At 45.7% G+C, this 18,584-nt stretch overlaps 1 protein-coding gene across 10 annotated transcripts in view; it reads right to left on the bottom strand.

Annotated features, from left to right (window-relative positions):
* Positions 1 to 18,584, bottom strand: part of LOC115095855 (stress-induced-phosphoprotein 1-like) — a 157,658-nt gene that overhangs the window by 111,659 nt on the left and 27,415 nt on the right. The window lies entirely within an intron of this gene.

The following is an 18,584-nucleotide window of genomic DNA, read 5'->3' as shown; positions in this document are numbered from 1 at the left end:
TGCATGAATACCAATCTAGCATGCTGCTGCAAGCTACGACGCTTGAGCCTTTAAATTACAAAATTTGCTGCGACTCTGGTGCTGCTCTACCACCATAAGAATACTCGGAGGGCTAAAACAGCAAGAACTGCTTCTCTACACACCGAAGAGAAGGATGAAATCAGGAGGACATTTCCAATCAAACCGTGCTGGGCACTTTCCATATTTATTAAAAAGTTGCCCACATCTGGACTCAAAAGAACGGAGAACAAAAGAATCTTTCAGGCTGGTTTCCTTGGAGAAGCAAACTTCACTGGTGACAAGCAAGTAGCCTGCCTCCCCACCCCCCTTGTGCATCTGTCTACCCTGGCATCAGTCAGCAACAATCTCTGCCAGGAAGGCGTGGGAGAATGGGAGACCAGCTTCACTAAATTACTGTGAAACAGGCATGCACCTCTTTTACCAACAGCGAGCCTTAGAAATGCTTCCCGGAGATTTCTTTCCGAAGAAGAAAGCTGCAGGATACCAGTCAACAGATCAAGTAATTCCCACATTTCCCAAGCAAGATTTTACTTAAGAGACATGAGAGGAGGGAGGCACCTTTGAAAAGGACAGGGGATATTTAAGACACGTCCTCTAGAAACACCACCACGAGACAAACTCGGGCACAAAACGGCAGCGCCACACCCTACCGTCACGGCAAGCTAGAGGCACTCCCTAATCGGCATCTCAGAATGGGGCTCCGAGGTAAAAGTACCTGCTCGGACAGGGACTTCAGACTGTCGACAGCTGAACTCGCCAGGACCTTCATACGCGTGTCAAAAAAAATGTAAAAAAAACTTTCCTAGCAAAGATGTCGTCGCCTGTGTTGCAGTAATAACACGGGATGCATTTTTTCAAATTTTGGACTGATCTCTTTTAAGGTAAAGCAGACAGCCAAGTGGCCCAGTCTGCCCCAACGTGGGCTCCTGACTTGCACCGGCAATTCCTAAGAAACGGGGAGACTTTACTTGCTGTTTAATATTTTACATTCCTGGTATACTGCTGTTCACCTGACCCGCATCATGAATCAGACCATGCATGGCTCATAGGGATTAGACATACACACCGTAACAGTGGGAGATTTCACTTGTCCTAATACTGAACAGGTGAATGTCTTCTACGCCGGAAGTCAAGTTTCTAGATGCCATAAATGACAGCTTCTTAAAGCTGCTGGTCCTAGAACCAAGGCGAGGTGGAGCTCCTTTAGATTGAGTTCTCAATGAAACAAAAAGTCCCTGTTACTCCTGGGGGAATTCTGCGCACAAAAATGGAAAATTCTGCATCTACTTTATATTGGTTAAAATAGCACAATATACAAGACAATCTTTAAGTAATTCTTTTAAAATATAATACAGAAAAAATGTGTTAGTTAAAGATGTAGAGTTTTAAATATTTCGAGCAAAACTTTCCTAGAAGTACATTGTAAGGATGTCCCTTCCTCCCTTCCGTCCTCTCTTGCTGCTCCCCTGGCCAGTCTCCTTTCTCTTTTGCCTTCTCAGGCTCCCAAACTCCTTCACCCTCCACTCTCTCTCCCCTTCCCCGCTAGGCTCAACCTCTTCTACTCTATCTCCACACTCCCAGAGTTTGACCGCTCTCTCAGGACTGCCTCTCACACAGGGCTCCCTCTGTCCCTCTCTCTCATACTCATAGGTTCCCTCTTGTGCATATACACACCCCCTCATACAGGCTTCCTCTCTCTCTTTCTTGCACATCCTCCCTTCACACAGGCTCCCTTTCTCTCTCATGCATTCACCCTCACACAAGCTACCCGTCTCTCTCTCTCATACACACACCCCTGCACATTGGTTCCCTATCTCTCTCTCACACACACCCCTTCACACAGGCTCCTTCTCTCACATAATACACACGCCCTTTTTCACGCACACCAGCTCCCAATCTCTCACACACATACACATTTTCTTCATAATCTCCTCAAAGACTCTCTCTCGCACATACACACACCCTAATTCATGCTCTCCTGTACACACACGCCAGCTTGCAGTCTTAAACACATACCTCTACACAAAGCCTCCCAGTCTCTCACACAACCACTACACACAGAATCTTTGGGGCCTGCTTCGCTCGTGGCATGCTGGAACTTGCACCTCCGTCTTCACCATGACGCGGCATGCCGAGGCCTCCTTCCTCTTCGCCGCCACACCGGGGCCTCCCTTCCTCTTCGCTGCCACGCGGCACGCCAGCAAACAGGATGGGGTCCCGCTTGTGGCACAGTGGGGTATGCTCCAAATTCTGCGCAGAAATTCCAATTTCTGCGCAAATTCTGCGCTCTGCAGTAGCACAGAATTTCCCCAAGACTACCCTGTGCAAAGGGACAGTGCAAAGGTAGTGGAGACACTTTGCAACAATGGTCACAACATAATTCCCGGAGGGAGAATGATACATAAACCTATTTCTGCTATATTTTCCTTTTAAAAGAGAGACTTTGAGGTCGGCCTGGTGGCAGTGCTCTTCTGCTTCCTAGGTCGACTGGGGCTGGTGTGGAAACAGCGCTTACATCCCCGAAGGGTGGCAGTCATAGTCGTTGCTTAAGGGAGATACCTAAAGGCCATATTCAGGGCCTATGATTGCAGGGTTCTGGAAAAAGTCCTGGTGCATGGGCCCCCGGCTGAGGACACTGCAATGACAAGATTTGGTACTTGTGGAGGTATAAAATAGGGGAAAGCCACCAGGGTAAATTGCAAATGAAGGGTCATAACACCGACTGAGCTATGATGTACTTGGGGGAGCTATGCACAAAAAAATGTAAAATTTTGATCAACATGTTCTGAAGTGCATTTTCGATCCTTACTTTAAGACTATTTATACTGTGTTATTCTGACAAATGTATGCAGTATTTTGCAGAATTTTGAAATACTGCGTGCAAAATCTGTAATGTTTTTGGGCAGAATTCTCCTAGGAACAGCACTTTCCACCTCGCTGCACCAAATATCTGGCATAGCTTTCCTGAGCGAGGGCGTTATGCTCCCTCTCTTACCTTATCCAAATCCCACATTTAAAAATCAAACCCACCTTTTTAATGATGCATTCAAAACTTAAAACCTTGGATCTCCCTGATCATAGCCTTCTCGATTCAGTAAAGTTTCTCTTAAGCATCTTCTTTTCGTCTCTACTAGCTTGTAAAGCTCCTTGGAGCATGCACTGCATACATCTTGTAGCACATATGTATAAATAATATATAGCAGTAGTAAAATATTAATAAGTCAGGTACAGAGAACATTTGAGAGACTTACAAAATAATAAAACCTTTTTTCAAGTAACCCAAAATCAAGAAGTCTGCAAAGGAGTCAACTGGGATCATAAAATGGCCAGGGGCAAAGGAGTCGCTCGGGAAGGATAAGGCCAATGCAGAAAAAGTAACTGAATTCTCTGTTTCAATCTTCAGTGCAGATACTGTTGGCAAGATACCCAAGAGGGAACCACTGGTTTGTAGGTGCTGACTTGGAGAAACTCAAATCAATTTGATAATGAAAGAGCTGCTAGAGCAAATTGCCAAAATAAATAATATCAGATGACAGGGGCCAGATAACATTCACGGTAAAGCTCTAAAGGAACACAAAGCTAGAATGACAGGCTCGCTACTAGTAATCTGTTACCTAACATTAAAATCTGCCACTGTACCTTAGGACTGTAGTGCCCATTTTTCTTTAAAAAGAGCTCCAGGGGTGATCCTGGAAACTGCAGACTAGTCACCTTAATTAATAGGGTGCCAGGAAAAATGATGACAACAATTGCGAAGAAATAATCAATCACAGACTATAGTGATAAACATGGCTTAACAGAAGAAGAGCTAACATTGATTTAGCAAAGGGAAGAGATGCCTTACTAATATATTAGAATGTTTTTTGAGGGTATAAATATGTAACACTGAGTCAGAGTATTTGGTTTTCACAAAGCATTTGAAGAAGTCCCTCATGAGATACTCCTGAGGAAATTAAGTTAGGGGATAGGAGGCAATACATAGAAACATAGAAGTGACGGCAGAAGAAGACCAACGGCCCATCCAGTCTGCCCAGCAAGCTACGCAGTTTATCCATTTTTTTTCTCCCCCTTTTTCTCCCTCCCACCCGTCTCTATTGGCTTCCAGCACCCTCCGGCCCCAATTCCCTTCCACCCCTCCACCAATGTCCAGCACCCTCCGGCCCCAATTCCCTTCCACCCCTCCACCAATTTCCAGCACCCTCCGGCCCCAATTCCCTTCCACCCCTCCACCAATGTCCCTTCCACCAATGTCCCTTCCACCCCTCCACCAATGTCCCTTCCACCCCTCCACCAATGTCCCTATTGTGGACTGCTAACTGGATAAATGATCGGAAACAGAAGATAGAACTAAAAACTGTCAATTATCCCAATGGAGAAAGGTGAATAGTGGAGTGTCCCAGGGATCTGTACTGGGACAAGCATTTATGCTATTGAGAGCTGACCAAATCGCAGATGACACAAAGACGTTCAAAGTACTTAAAAACACAAGCAGGATTGCAAAATTATAGGCAGATCTTGCGAGACTATGGGGTAGATATTTAAAAAAATATCCATCTGTCTAAGCCGGATACAGTTGTCCGGTTAACTTAGATGGGATATTCTCATCTCTGGATAAATAGCCACTTAGTCGGCTAAGTTTAGAGCTGCTCTTGAGCAGGTCTAACTTGGCTGGATAATGTATGCGGCTAAGTAGCACTGCTCCATTAAGCCCCTTACCCACTCCCAAGTTAGCCAGCTAAGTGGCAGCTGCTTACTATATAGTGGCTGCTGCCTAGCCAGTTAAGTCTATTGTAACCAGCTAAGTTCCATTTCGTTTTGGCCTCTGGGAAACTTGGCATCTAAATTGGAAGATGAAATTTAATGAGAAGTAATTCACACAGGAATCAACTCTGGGGGCGATTATGTGACATGGGGGCACAAGTTAGCTGGCAAATACGTATATAAAGAATACCAATTTTCAAAGCAGATATATGCACCTACGACTGTTTTGAAAATTACTTCACCAAATCTACCTATTTAACATGTAGACATATTTTTCAGGAAAATGTACGCACATACATTTGAATTCTCAAATATATGCGTTTAAGTGGAAACCCTTCCTTATCTTTGCCCCCAGGACAGCCTCCACTCAGTCCACGTAAACTTACACATGAACAAGGTGCACCTGCATACTGGATGAGTAATTTTTTTTTTTTAAATGTCCAGAAATGCTTTTGGAAATTATCCTACCTCTGTACACAACACCGGGTTCCATATTACGAGTTACCACTTGGGGAAAATGACCTTATTAATTATGGACTAACTATTCTCACTTAATGTGCAACAGAGGACACAAAAAGCAAACAATGTTAGAAATTATTCAGAAAGAAATGGAGAATAAAACTGAAAAGATTATAAAGTCTCTGTATCAGTCCATGGTGCAAGTGTAGTTCTGGTTTCATTATTTCAATAAAAACCTTACAGCAGAACTAGAAAAGGAGATAGAATTATGGCAAAAAATGATAAAAGGGGATGAAATGGCTCGTTTATTAAGAAAGGCTAAATAGCTCTTCAGCTTGGTGAAGACACAACTGAGAGGGGATATGACAGAAGTTTATTAATTCATGAGTGATGTGGAACACGTTAATAGGGAACAGTTAGTTACCTTTTTGAAAAGTACTAAGACGAGAGGACACTGCATAAAAATAGCTGGTAGCAGATTTAAAGCAAATTTAATAAAATATTTTTTTTGATCAATGCAAGAAATTTCTTGCCCGAGGATGCACTCAAGGCCGAAAGTATAATTGGGTTCAAAAAAGGTTGACAAGTGTCTGGAGGACAGGTGCATTAACAACTATTAGTCAAGAAGGGCTTGGGAACACAACCTTTTACTGCTGGGAGCTGGGAACGAACATAGGGACCTCAGCAACCCAAAAATCCCCAAATACCCAGAAGGAACCTAGATAATGTCTACTAAACACTTTCCCTGTGACATTAACATACATTTTAACTGAAAATTTAGGGACCATCATATAATAAATCCACCATTGATAATCTCTTGACAGCGGCTTAAATGTTATAATCATCAGTCCAACATGAAGTTTATATTTAAAGCCTGTTAAGTTTTTGACTTTAGGTTTTGCATATAAAACCATCAATTTAGCTGAAATTGTAGAAGCAGTCTGATCCAATCCAGACTTGGATTCATGTTTCAATTTATCTCAGCATTAGGGGGGGGGGGGGGGGGGGGGGGAGAAACGTTCAGCTTCCAAACTTAAATTACCTCCACATAGATTGAGAGCATAGTCTATTACTCGTCCATCTTAGACTACCATCTGATTGTTTCTCTAAAAGGAAGAGACAATGCAGGTGATATTTATATCCAAGCTAACAGGTCACATGATCTAAGTGGCCTTATTTAACTGGATGACACATTCACCTAACAGAATGCCATTCTAGCACGTCAGTCAAACCTTCGGGTTTTACCTTGGTTAATTTTAAAACCCAATATTGTTCTCACAAAGCTAAATTTGGGGTGCCCCCCTTAAGTCATGGCAGCAAATGTTCTTTTTGTAGCCAGGCTACTGTAGGGAAAGAATGGAAACCACCCTCATCGGGAGTTTAGGTCGCATTGAGTTGAACAGACTAAATTCTTCTCAGGAGATTTATTTATGTATCCATGCAATAAAATCTACATTGGCCACACTAATAAGGGCACGAACGATAGAACATTGGAATTGTGTCAACACGCTGAAGATACGAGCGCCAATAGTCTCCCATTGTACTGAACACTGTCACACATTTGAAAATTTAAAGAGGATAAATGTACTGCCTGACTTAAGGGGCAGGGACCCCCAAGCTAAATTAACGTTTTGAGAATAATGGATTGAAATTAAACGCAGCAAAACCCAAAGGTTGAATGAAGAAGTGGAGAGGCATTCTGTTATGTGAATATGTCTGTCTATAGAGTTATCCAATTATCCACAGACTGCGTGTTCTGTTAGCACCTGATTTGTCTCTTCCTTCTAGAGAAATTATCAGTTGGTAGTCCAAGATGAACGCGTGAGAACCGTGTTCCCAATATATGTGCAGGCAATAGGTTTGAAAGTTGAAGTACTCCCCCCTGAATCAGAGATAAATCCAAAACATAGACCCATGTCAGGATCAGAATTCTTCTACATTGTCTGCTAAGCTGCTGGGTTTATATGCATAATTAAAAATAAAAAGAGAAAAATTAAGAGACTTTAAATATGGACTTCATGTTGGACTAGTGATGTTACTGTTTAAATGGCTGTCCAGTGACTATCAACAGTGGATTTAATAAATTTTCAGTTAGAATGCATGTTATTGTTATAGGGTCGTGTTTAATAAAATCTCCCAATTATTAGGATCTGTTGGGTACTTTTTCCAAGAAATCCATAATGGTCACTGTTGGGCTTAATGTACTATTGGTCTGACCCAGTATGACATCTCTTAGGTTTAATACAAAGCCTTTTGACAAATGAACAAACAAAACTCAGAATAAACTAACCTATGTTTAAAATCTAGCATATTCATAGGGGTTGATTCACTCAAATCCTGCTGACTCTCCTTGTGCCCTCCAGTGCCTCAGATACAAACTTACATTTTAAGCCCTCTGGGGATAGAGAAATAACCTACAGTATCTGAATGCAATCTGCTTTGAAGTTTCACAAAAAGCAGAATATAATTAAAAAAAAAAAAATGCATTGAGCTATATGTATACAGGCTCCCAGAAAGTATAACCTTTTGTCTTTTTAATCTGTGCAGTTAGTGCACAAGTCAGATGGTTACATGGCAGATCTCTATGCAACTGATGGCACCTAACGGCCATAAACTATTGGAGCTATTTGTAGAAATCTGCAACTTTAGAATGATCTGCACTGTATCAGTGGTTTAAAAGCAATTTTCTAAAACGTTTTATTTAAACAAAAGGCAGACATATCTATGTCTGCCTTTTGTATCTCCCTACTCGCGTGCACATTCCAAAAGCTGCACAGGTTACATAGATATGTACAGATTACACATTGAGATCTAACCATCTTTGTTTCCAACAGATATCAAACCTACAAATCCTTCATGGGGCCCAATCCTCTAGCATTTAAATGATTCTGTCATACAAAAATGCCTTCTTTCGAAGGAAAATAGTTAACTTTTCAATATCCGCTATGTCATGTACTTACGGTACTTATATCAGTGAAAAATCAGTGGCTGGGATTTCCAAAATGTTGCAATTGTGAATTTAACCGCATGGATGAGATGATCACACACTTGTGCTGCTGGCTTGCCAAAGATGCACTGACATAGAGCCTGAGGAGGCATATTACTGGCATAAGACTCACTGATTGTCCCAGTATGTCCTCAATCTTTAAATAGACTTCCTTACAGAAACTCTGTACTAGATCACACAGATATCAAATGTGGACATAAAGGCCTATCTCCCCACACCCCCTCCAGCAAAGTTGAGATGAAGACAGAGAATTTAGCAAAATAAAGATATCTGTAAGCTCTCCTCACCAGTTTGTACATTAACTCATTCCTGCAACTACAGATAAAGACCTTATGTACCATTTTCCAGATTTCCTCAATTACCTATCCACCAAATTTAACCCCAGATCCGTCTTACACTGAGCAGACAAAGCCGCCATAGGCTTCTTCTCCTCATATGTCACAGAGACAGCTCTGGAGAAAAGCGATATATTTTTCCTTCCCAAACCTATCAACATCAATATCTTCTCCACATGGGAAGGTGCTCTCCATACTGAAGACGTCCCTTCAGTCTTGAGCAACTGTGCCTTTATTCAAATAGGTCTCCTTCGACCCATCCTGCAATTCAAATTGCTCTTGCAGGGCAACAAAAGGGATCCATCTATCGTCCTATAACTGACCCAGGAAGCACATGCCAGTGCTTCACCCTCCGGTGTGGCTAGGGAGATACGGAGGTTGTCCCTTAGCACAGCAGTGGAGTGCGAATGCCCACAGGTATCCCCAAGCTTTCGCACATGCCTCGCTACACTTGCACTGTATGTGCATAAACAGCAAATATGCCAAGTCTGTGCCCTCCGCTGCACCAGCCTCTAGACAGAGCCAGGGCTGCGTGTACTCCTTCTCTAAGCTTTAAGACACATGAGACGGGAAAGCCCAGTAATACCCCAAAGGATTAGGCAATGCCATTCCCTCTCCCCCTCCCCTCCCAATTCTTTGCTCTCCATTTCACTCTGAGAGATCTCCCCTGTCAGATAAAGTGAGACATGTGCCTGTTCAGATTGAAGCCAATAAGAATATGCTGAACCAAGAAGATACGCCTTGGTAGTGTATTCATTTTAAGGATCCCGATTCTTCCCGCTCATGTGATCACCAGACCCGAACAGTTTCGCAGGTCTTCGAGTAACTTATTATACACTGGTGTATAATTTGTCCTGTAAATGTCAAACCATTTTTGGGGTTAAAAAAAAAAATGCCCAAATATTTGAATCCTCCTTTAGCCATCCAGAAACGCCTCCTGCACTGTGGCAGCGATTGTTCCGTTGTTCCCCCTAGAAAAACCGCTCTGATTTTTGTGTATCCCAACACCTCGCCATATTCCTTTAGTACCATTAATACTCCGCGAACCAATTTCTTAAGCACAGTGAGATACAACAGCACATCATCTGCGTGAGGGACATCTTAGGACTTTTGCCATTAAATCAAAAAATAGTTCTCTTTGTATCTGGCTCCGATGGACAAATCAAACTGCAGCGGGCAGAGAGGGCACCCCTGCCTCGTACCCTGTTGAATAGGGAAGGCGCTGGATAATGAGCCATTAGTCAAGTACCATCCAAAACAGACTGCTGGCTCCTGAAAGCTAGTCAAGAAATGCATTTAATTAGTCAAATAAAAAGATAGCACCTTATATTTCTTTTGTTTTCGGACCTTAATGGAATCTGGCGACGATATGGCTTTAACCTTCCAAAAGAAAACCAATTCTTATTTAGGCTGCTAAATTGATGTGGGCTGGCTGTTAAATGTTTCCAGTACAACTCACTGCTTCAACAACAACTTAGCTCTTCTCACAGGAAACTAGGGCCCTACCGTACTAGCTTCGTTTCCCATACCCAGAATGAACAAATTTCTGTTGCCAACCTACGTTATGTTCCACATAAGCTATCAATTCTGCCCATGTAACACATCTAAACATTTTCGTTCACCAACATGCTTGTCGAAAGTCTCAGAGTTAGGGTTTGTTTCTCAGGGTTATCTCCCCATATGCTCGCCTCCATTCACATCTGGTACTATAGATTAATGCTGTACAAAATATCAGGAAGGTCTGCTGGTGTGCAGTAGTTACTGAGGGGGAAAAAAACAAAAAAAAAACCCCAATAAAGCAGCTATACAGCACTGTTTACATCTAGTGGCACCTCAGCATGATCATGCAATAGCAGTAGTTACTCCTGGGGGAATTCTGCGCTACTGCGGAACGCAGAATTTACGCAGAATTCCCCCCTGCGTAGCATTGCCAAATTCTGAGCAGAAAATAGCAGAGGAGACCCCGGCCCGCCATTCGTGGTGAAAAAAGAAGACCCCCATGTGCCATGGGACGCTCTCCGTTCGCAGCGAAGATGAAGGCCCGGCGTGCCGTTCGCGGCACAAGGGGGCCTTCCCTTTTCGCCGTGAACAGAGCGCATCCTGCGGCATGCCGGTGAGAATGTGTGTCAGAGAGGGGAGCGGAGGATGAGAGAGAGCAGGAGGGTGTGAGAGAGCATGGGGGGGGGATGCTGGTGAGAGAGAAAATGTGTGTGAGAGAGGGGAGGGTGACAGAGAGCATGGCTGGTAAGAGGGGGGTGTGGGGAGGGTGAGAGATCATGGGAGGTAAGAGAGGGTGGGTGGGGGGGATGCTTGAGTGTGGGTTTGAGAGAGAGAGAGAGAGAGAGAGAGAGAGAGAGAGAGAGACTCTATGAGGAGAGGGGGTGTGGGGTTCAGAGAAGGAGCCTATATGAGGGGACGGTGAGAGAGCAGGAAGGTGTGAGAGAGCATGGGAGGTAAGAGAGGGTGGGTGGGGGGGATGCTTGAGTGTGGGGTTCAGAGAGGGAGCCTATATGAGGGGATGGTGAGAGAGCAGGAAGGTGTGAGAGAGCATGGGAGGTAAGAGAGGGTGGGTGGGGGGGATGCTTGAGTGTGGGTTTGAGAGAGAGAGAGAGAGCCTCTATGAGGAGAGGGGGTGTGGGGGAGGGTGAGAGACAGCTTAGTTGGTAAGAGGGGGAGTGGGGGGGGGATGCTTGAGTGTGGGTTTCAGAGAGAGTGAGCCTATATGAGGAGATTGTGAAGGAGTGAGTATGTGTGTGAGAGACTGGGAGCTCGTGTGTATGAAAAAGGGATCGTGTGTATGTGAGGGTGCTAGCCTGTGTGAAGGGATTGTGTATGTGTGAGACAGAGCCTGTGTGAAGGGCTGCGTGAGAGAGGGACATAGGTAGCCTGTGTGAGGATGATTGTGTGAAAGCGAAAGGGAGCTTGTGTGGGTTTGTATGCAAGAGAGAGGGCCCTGTATGAGAGGATGTGTGTATGTGGAAGGGAAACTCTTACAGTGAATTTCTAGGGAAATTCTGCTCAAAATATTTAGAATTCTGCAACTTCAAGAAATAACTTTTTTCTGTAATAATTTAAAATGCAATTACTTAAAGACTGTCATGTAAATTGTGTTATTTTGACCAATAGAAAGTTTGCAGAATTTTCAGTTTTTGTGCGCACAATTACCCCAGGAGTAAGTAGTAAGCAGTTGACAAGCTTTGAAGGCTACAGATGGGACAAAATAAAAAGGTTAGAATGTAGAAAACTGCTCTGAAGTCAATTCTGTGAATACTGCAGGAAGCAAGTTACATGTGGACTCAGTTAGTTTTTGACAGCAGCTGTGGTAACCAACACCAGAGAAGAACTTCTGAGCAAAAGAACACTACAGAGAATGGAAACTGTGCAATATTTACATCCTGAAGTGCTAATCTCCACAGCAATAAAATCAAACTACTTTAATGAACTGCCGTAAAATATCAAGGAATTCTCTAATAGTCAAAATATGAATTATGCAAACAAGTCAGGAATGCATCTCCAGATCTACCAAACCTTGGCAGCCAATTTTAGTGGCTGAAAAAGAGCTGCAGAGCAGTTTTCCTATGACCTAGAATGAATGTCCCTCTGAAGCCCTCTAGCTGGTTGGATTTTCAGGATGCCTAAGTTGCATTTGCATACACTGTTCTCATGGAAAGTAGAGTTGCTCACCTGTGACAGGTATTCTCCAATGACAGCAGGATGTCAGTTCTCACACATGGGTGACATCATCCGATGGAGCCTGGCACAGAACTTTGATCTCAAAAGATTCTAGAGCTTTCAACGTGCTCTACTGAGCATGTGCTGCTGTAGCCCCCTCCCTGTCTCTCAGGCAGCGTCCCTCAGTCCATGATATAGCAAAATGTTGCTTACCTGTAACAGGTGTTCTCACAGGACAGTAGGATGTTAGTCCTCACATATGGGTGACATCATCAGGATGGAGCCCAATCACAGAAAACTTCGGTCAAAGTTTCCAGAACTTTCACTGGCCCCTACTGGGCATGCCTAGCATGGCACTAACCCTGCAGCCAGCAGGGGTCCCCCTTCAGTCTTATTTGATAGCTACAGGCAGTGCCGAAAAAATAAAAGGATCTGGCACTTGAAAGGGCAGTTCCTGGAGGAGATTGTTGTGATCTTTCCACCAGGCGAGAGACAGACGGAGTGAGTCGGTGATGTGGACAATGGTCAACAGAGGCTGAACAGCTTGAATCCATTGTGACCTCCGAGTCCAATGCATGAGCCTCATGGCCAGGCAGGCCATTGGTGTGACATGGACTGAGGACGCCATGTGTCCTAAAAGGACGAGGAATTGGCGAGCCGTTGCTGTATGCTGAGACTGCAACTGGTGAGTGAGAGACACAAGGGTTAGCGCTCGTTGTGGAGGTAGAAAGGCTTTTGCTTGCAAGGTGTCCAAGTCTGCCCCAATGAACGACAAGGTTTGAGATGGGACTAAATAGGATTTTTCGTAATTGACGAGAAATCCTAGAGAAATTAGAGTGTGTAGGGTCAAATCGAGGGATGACCAAGCGGCTTGCTGGGTTGGAGCCCTGATTAACCAGTCGTCCAGATAGGGGTAGACATGAACACCTTCTTTCCTGAGAAAAGCTGTGACAACCACGAGACATTTGGTAAAGACTCGTGGTGCCGATGCTAGGCCGAACGGAAGCACGCGGTATTGATAGTGCTTTGGGCCTACTAAAAACCTGAGGTACTTGCGATGAGCTGGAGCTATCACAATGTGTGTGTGTATGCGTCCTGAAGATCTAGAGAGCAGAGCCAGTCTCCTCTTTGCAGAAGAGGTAGAAGCAAGCCCAAGGTTACCATCTTGAACTTTTTCCGCTGGAGGTACTTGTTGAGAGCATGTAGGTCCAGAATTGGACGAACTCCACCGGATTTTTTGGGGATCAAAAAGTACCGGGAATAGAACCCTAGGCCTTGCTGCGAGAGAGGGACGGGTTCTATTGCTCTTAACTGGAGAAGAAGGGAAGCCTTCTGCTCCAGAAGGACAGAATGGTCGGATACTCTCCATGCTTGCAGAGGTGGTGAGTCCGGTGGAAGAGCAAGAAAGTTTAGGTGGTAACCCTGAGCAATGATTGCTAGCACCCATTGGTCGGTTGTGATTGACTGCCACATGCCGTGAAAGTGGCACAATCGACCTCCCATTGGTATGCTTGGCAGAGGGATCAGGCTGCTGCTCTCCAAGTGAAAGTCAAAAACCTGAAGCAGGCCCCGGCTGGGGAGCTGCTTGCGGCTTTTGCTTCCGGGCCTGGCAAGGCTGAGGTTTTTTGGAAGACCTCGTAGTTCGGGACCTTGCTGGTGGAGGATAGGTCTTCCTTGGATGGAAGAATGACTTCTTAGAGTCCTTCCTAAAGGGCTGTCTTAAGGGGAAGTCGGAAGGTATCGATGAGAGCTGTTTAAGGGTCTCATGATGGCCCTTTAATTCAGCCACTATTTGCTGGATCTGTTCACCGAACAGATTGTCTCCTACACATGGTAGGTCAGATAGCCTGTCTTGTACTTCTGGCCGAAAGTCAGAAGATTTGAGCCAGGCCCATCGTCTTGCTGAAATGGCAGCTGCAGACACTCTAGTAGAGGTTTCGAAGATATCGTAAGCTGTTCTTAACCTCATGTTTTCCTGCCTCAAACCCTTTGACGACAAGGATTTGAAGCTGTTGTTGGAATTGGTCAGGCAGGGTTTCAGAGAAGTCCTGTATCTGCTTGAAAATGACACTATTGTATTGGGTCATATACAGCTGGTAAGCAGCAATTCTGGAGATGAGCATGGCCCCTTGGAATACTCATCGACCAATATTGTCTAGGAACTTGTATTCCTTAACAGGAGGGGTAGATTAGTGAGGCTTCGTCCTTTTTGCTTTCTTTTGAGCCGATTCCACCACAACTGAGTGGTGATCGAGCTGAGATTTTTGAAAGCCGAGGGCTGATTGTACTAAATAGGTAGTGTCAGCTTTTCTATGGACTGGAGCAATGGATCCTGGGTTTTCCCAGTTCTTTTTGAGGAGGTCAAGAAGAACTTGATGAATGGGAATAGAAGTGATCACTTTAGGGGCATCCAGGAATTGGAGGAGCTTCATCAACTGGTGCCTATCATCCTGCTCCGTCTGAAGCTGAAAAGGGACCAACTCAGACATTTCCTTCACAAAATTAATGAAAGAAAGGTCCTCTGGAGGAGAACGCTTTCTACTTTCAGTAGGAGAGGGAGGTGAAGGTAAGTCATCGGTGTCTGTGGAAGTATCATCACCCCAGGTGTCATAAGGATCAGCAGGCTGACTTGTAGAACGAGAAGGGGGTTGGATACCTGAAGGCCCCGGCTAAGGCTCCGAGAAAATCGAAGAAATCGCCGGGGGCACCGTGGACGGCCTGGAAGGCATCGGTGCTGGTATTGAAGGCATCGATGTGTGTATCGCTCCCGATGAATGAATCGGTGGCGAGGGACGAATTGGCATCGATGGCTGAGGCAATACTCCCGAAGGAGGAATGCGGATCGGTGTTTCTCCTCCCGATGAAGCTGTCAACGGGGAGCGCACCAGAGCCATTGGAGACCCGGGAATCACTGGAGGAAGGGCGGTCATGAGCGCCTCCATCCGGGATAGCAGCGGTGCCAGCGCTGCTGTCATCAGGTCGGTGATCGGTTCCACTCTTGGTGCCGGTGGAACCTGGAGCCGTTGCATCGCCTTGTCGATAGCCTCCTGGACCAGCCGATCCAGTTCTTCCTGGAGACCTCGAGCAAGCAGCCCCGGCTCCGTGACGGAAGAGGGAGGCGGAGGCACAGTCGGAGGGACCACCTTTACAGGCGGAATTGCGACTCCCAAACCCCGATCAGGTGAGGGTGGCCTCGATGTCCGGGTTGCAGGAATGGTCGGTGCCATTTCTGGATGGGGCTTCTTCTATGGTGGCTCAGACGGTGGCTCGGTCGATGATGTCGCTCCCTCGACGGTCCAAGACTTACGATGCCGATGTTTCTCCCTACGATCCCCCTCGATCTTGAGGGGGAGTAACGGGAGTCAATGGCCGTGAAGACGTCGATGGCGGACGGTCACCGGACGGAGGTCGATGCTGGTGCGACTTCGACGGTGCCGGTTCCAATGACATCGATGCGATGGACGGCGTTGGGATGTGAGCACGGAAGAGGAGTCCCATCTTCTCCATTCTGGCTTTGCGACCTTTTGGTGTCATGAGGGCACATTTGGTGCAAGTCCGACATCATGCTCACGGCCTAAACACATTACACAGACTCCATGAGGGCCTGTGATAGACATGGTACGAGTACAGTCCGGGCACCGATGAAACCCCGACGCCATGGCCAAGAAAAAAATTGAGCCGCGGTACGGTAGACGGCCAGTAGGCCGCGAGGGCCAAACTCGACGGTAATCGACGAAAGACAGTCAAAAACTTACCAGAGAACCGCGGCCTGAGAGGAGGGAGCCCTGTGGGGCAATTTAAGTTTAATTAATTCTGTGAGGAAAATTCCTGTCAGGAATCTCTTCAGAGCTCCTAAACCAAGAGACTACTGCTGCGCGGAAAAAAGAAGACTGAAGGGGGACCCCTGCTGGCTGCAGGGTTAGTGCCATGCTGGGCATGCCCAGTAGGGACCAGTCAAAGTTCTGGAAACGTTGACAGAAGTTTTCCGTGATTGGGCTCCATCCTGATGATGTCACCCATATGTGAGGACTAACATCCTGCTTGTCCTGTGAGAAAGCAAAAAAAAACAAAAAAATAAAAAAAAACCCAACTCCCAAGCGAGGCGGGCAGGTTTTGTGAGGAATGACATCCTGCTCTACTTGAACACCTGTTACAGGAAAGCAACTCTGCTTTTTCTGAGGACAAGCAGATGGCAGTCCACATGCATGAGTGCCAAAATAGGAAAAATGGGGAAACCCTATAGTGCAGAACACCACCATTTCCTCCCTCCGTTTTCAGTGAGGCAGTCAACCTATAAAAGCTCTTGGAGGGAAAAGAGTTGGGTTTTTCACCTCAAAGAAACTGGTGTGAAACAGAGACAGAAACCCCAGCAAGGCATCTGAAGGCAAGGGAAAAGTGCAAGCACAAGGCTAGAACCCAGAGCTTCTTAAACTATTGCAAGGGAAATTTAAAAAAAAAAAAAAACACACACACCAAGACTCTTCATGAAAAAACAGCTGCTTGCAGTTCCATAACTAATACAGCATTAGCTGTGAGGACAGCAAAGCTAAACCTGTGACCACACAGCTCCGCGGAAAAAGAAAGACTGAGGAACTCTGACTGAGAGACAGGAAGGTAGCTATATCTGCACATGCTCAGTAATGCATGCTGAAAGCATTATAAGATCATAGACAGTACTGGGGAGGAGTCGGCTGTCGTGGTATATGTGGGCACCAATGACATAAGAAAATGAGAGAGGGAAGTCCTGGAAGTCAAATTTAGGATTTTAGGTAGAAAACTGAAATCCAGAACCTCCAGGGTGGCATTCTCTGAAATGCTTCCTGTTCCACATGCAGGTCCCCAGAGGCAGGCAGAGCTCTGGAGTCTCAATGCATGGAGAGACGATGGTGCAGGGAAGAGGAATTCAATTTTGTAAGGAACTGGACAACCTTTTGTGGGGGAAGGGGGAGAATTTTCCAAAAGGACGGGCTTCACCTTAACCAGAGTGAAACCAGGTTGCTGGTGCTAACTTTTATAAAAGAGATAGAGCAGCTTTTAAACTAGAACAAGGGAGAAAGCTGACAGTCACTCAGCAGTGCATGGTTCGGAGGAATGTATCTTTGTAAGGATATTAATGAAACAGGAGGTATTAATGAAATTCCAATAAAAATACAAGTAGTCCATGTGCTGAAGTAAAGAATCACCTGAGCTACAGAATTCCAAATTTTCCTTATCAACTGAAAAGCAGGTTGTTACTACAAACAAAACAAGCACTTTGAAATGTCTGTATGCCAATGCTAGAAGTCTAAAAGGAAGATGGGAGAGTTAGAGTGTATAGCAGTGAATGATGCATAACTGGCATCTCAGAGACCTGGTGGAAGGAGGATATCCAATGGGACAGTGCTGTATCAGGGTAAAAATTATATCGCAATGATAGGGAGGATCAACTTGGTGGGGGTGTGGCACTTTATGTCCGGGAGGGCAAAGAGTCCAACAGGATAAAGATCATACAAGAGACTAAATGCTCAGTAGAATCTATATGGGTAGAAATCCCATGTGTGTTGGGTAAGAGTACAATGATAGGAGTATACTACCATCCACCTGGACAAAATGGTCAGACAGATGATGAAATGCTAAGAGAAATCAGGGAAGCTAACCAATAGGTCGATCCAGTAAGGCCGCGGTAGAAACAGTGCGGCAGTGTCAGGCGCACCCTTCCTCCCCGCACCCACAGTTCGCTTCACTAACTCCCCGATACTCTCCTCTAATCGCATGCAAATGCATGCCGCGGCTTTAAAGCGGTAGGGAAGGATTATGGCCGTGTAACCCATTTTACTGTATAGGCGCTTAATACAGCGCCTATACAGTAACCAGGGTGCGACGGTACCTGTCATTTCAAATGGCATTTGGAATGACAGGAACCAGGAAGTGTAAAAAAACACGAAAAGTCTTTGTTGCTTCGTCGCTGTGTCTCTCCTCCCGGAGCAGGGCGCGAAAGCACCCTTGCTCCGGGAGGAGGTGAGGCACAGCGGCGAAGACAGACGGGAGAGGAGAAAAAGCAGAGCCGAGCAAAGCAAAAGCGTGCAGCAAGCCGGCGAAATAGACCTGCGAGCAGAGGCAATAGCAGCGGTTCGGTAAGCCTGGCACCCTCCTTGATGTAGTACGTTCCGGATGCCCCCCCCCTCCCCAGCGCGCCCGCCACTACCCCTTTCATCAGCTGCATCCACTGCGACCCGGCAGTCCCGTGAGGCCTACAAAAAAAAAAAATCCCCGGCTCCCGCGCCCCCGCACTGGCCCGCCGACTAAACCCCCCCCCCGATCGGGCATGTAGGCGGCGGCGACGAAAACCA

Source organism: Rhinatrema bivittatum, chromosome 7, assembly GCF_901001135.1.
Source record: "Rhinatrema bivittatum chromosome 7, aRhiBiv1.1, whole genome shotgun sequence".
Classification (NCBI taxonomy): domain Eukaryota; kingdom Metazoa; phylum Chordata; class Amphibia; order Gymnophiona; family Rhinatrematidae; genus Rhinatrema; species Rhinatrema bivittatum.
This window is presented reverse-complemented; position numbering and strand designations above follow the sequence as displayed.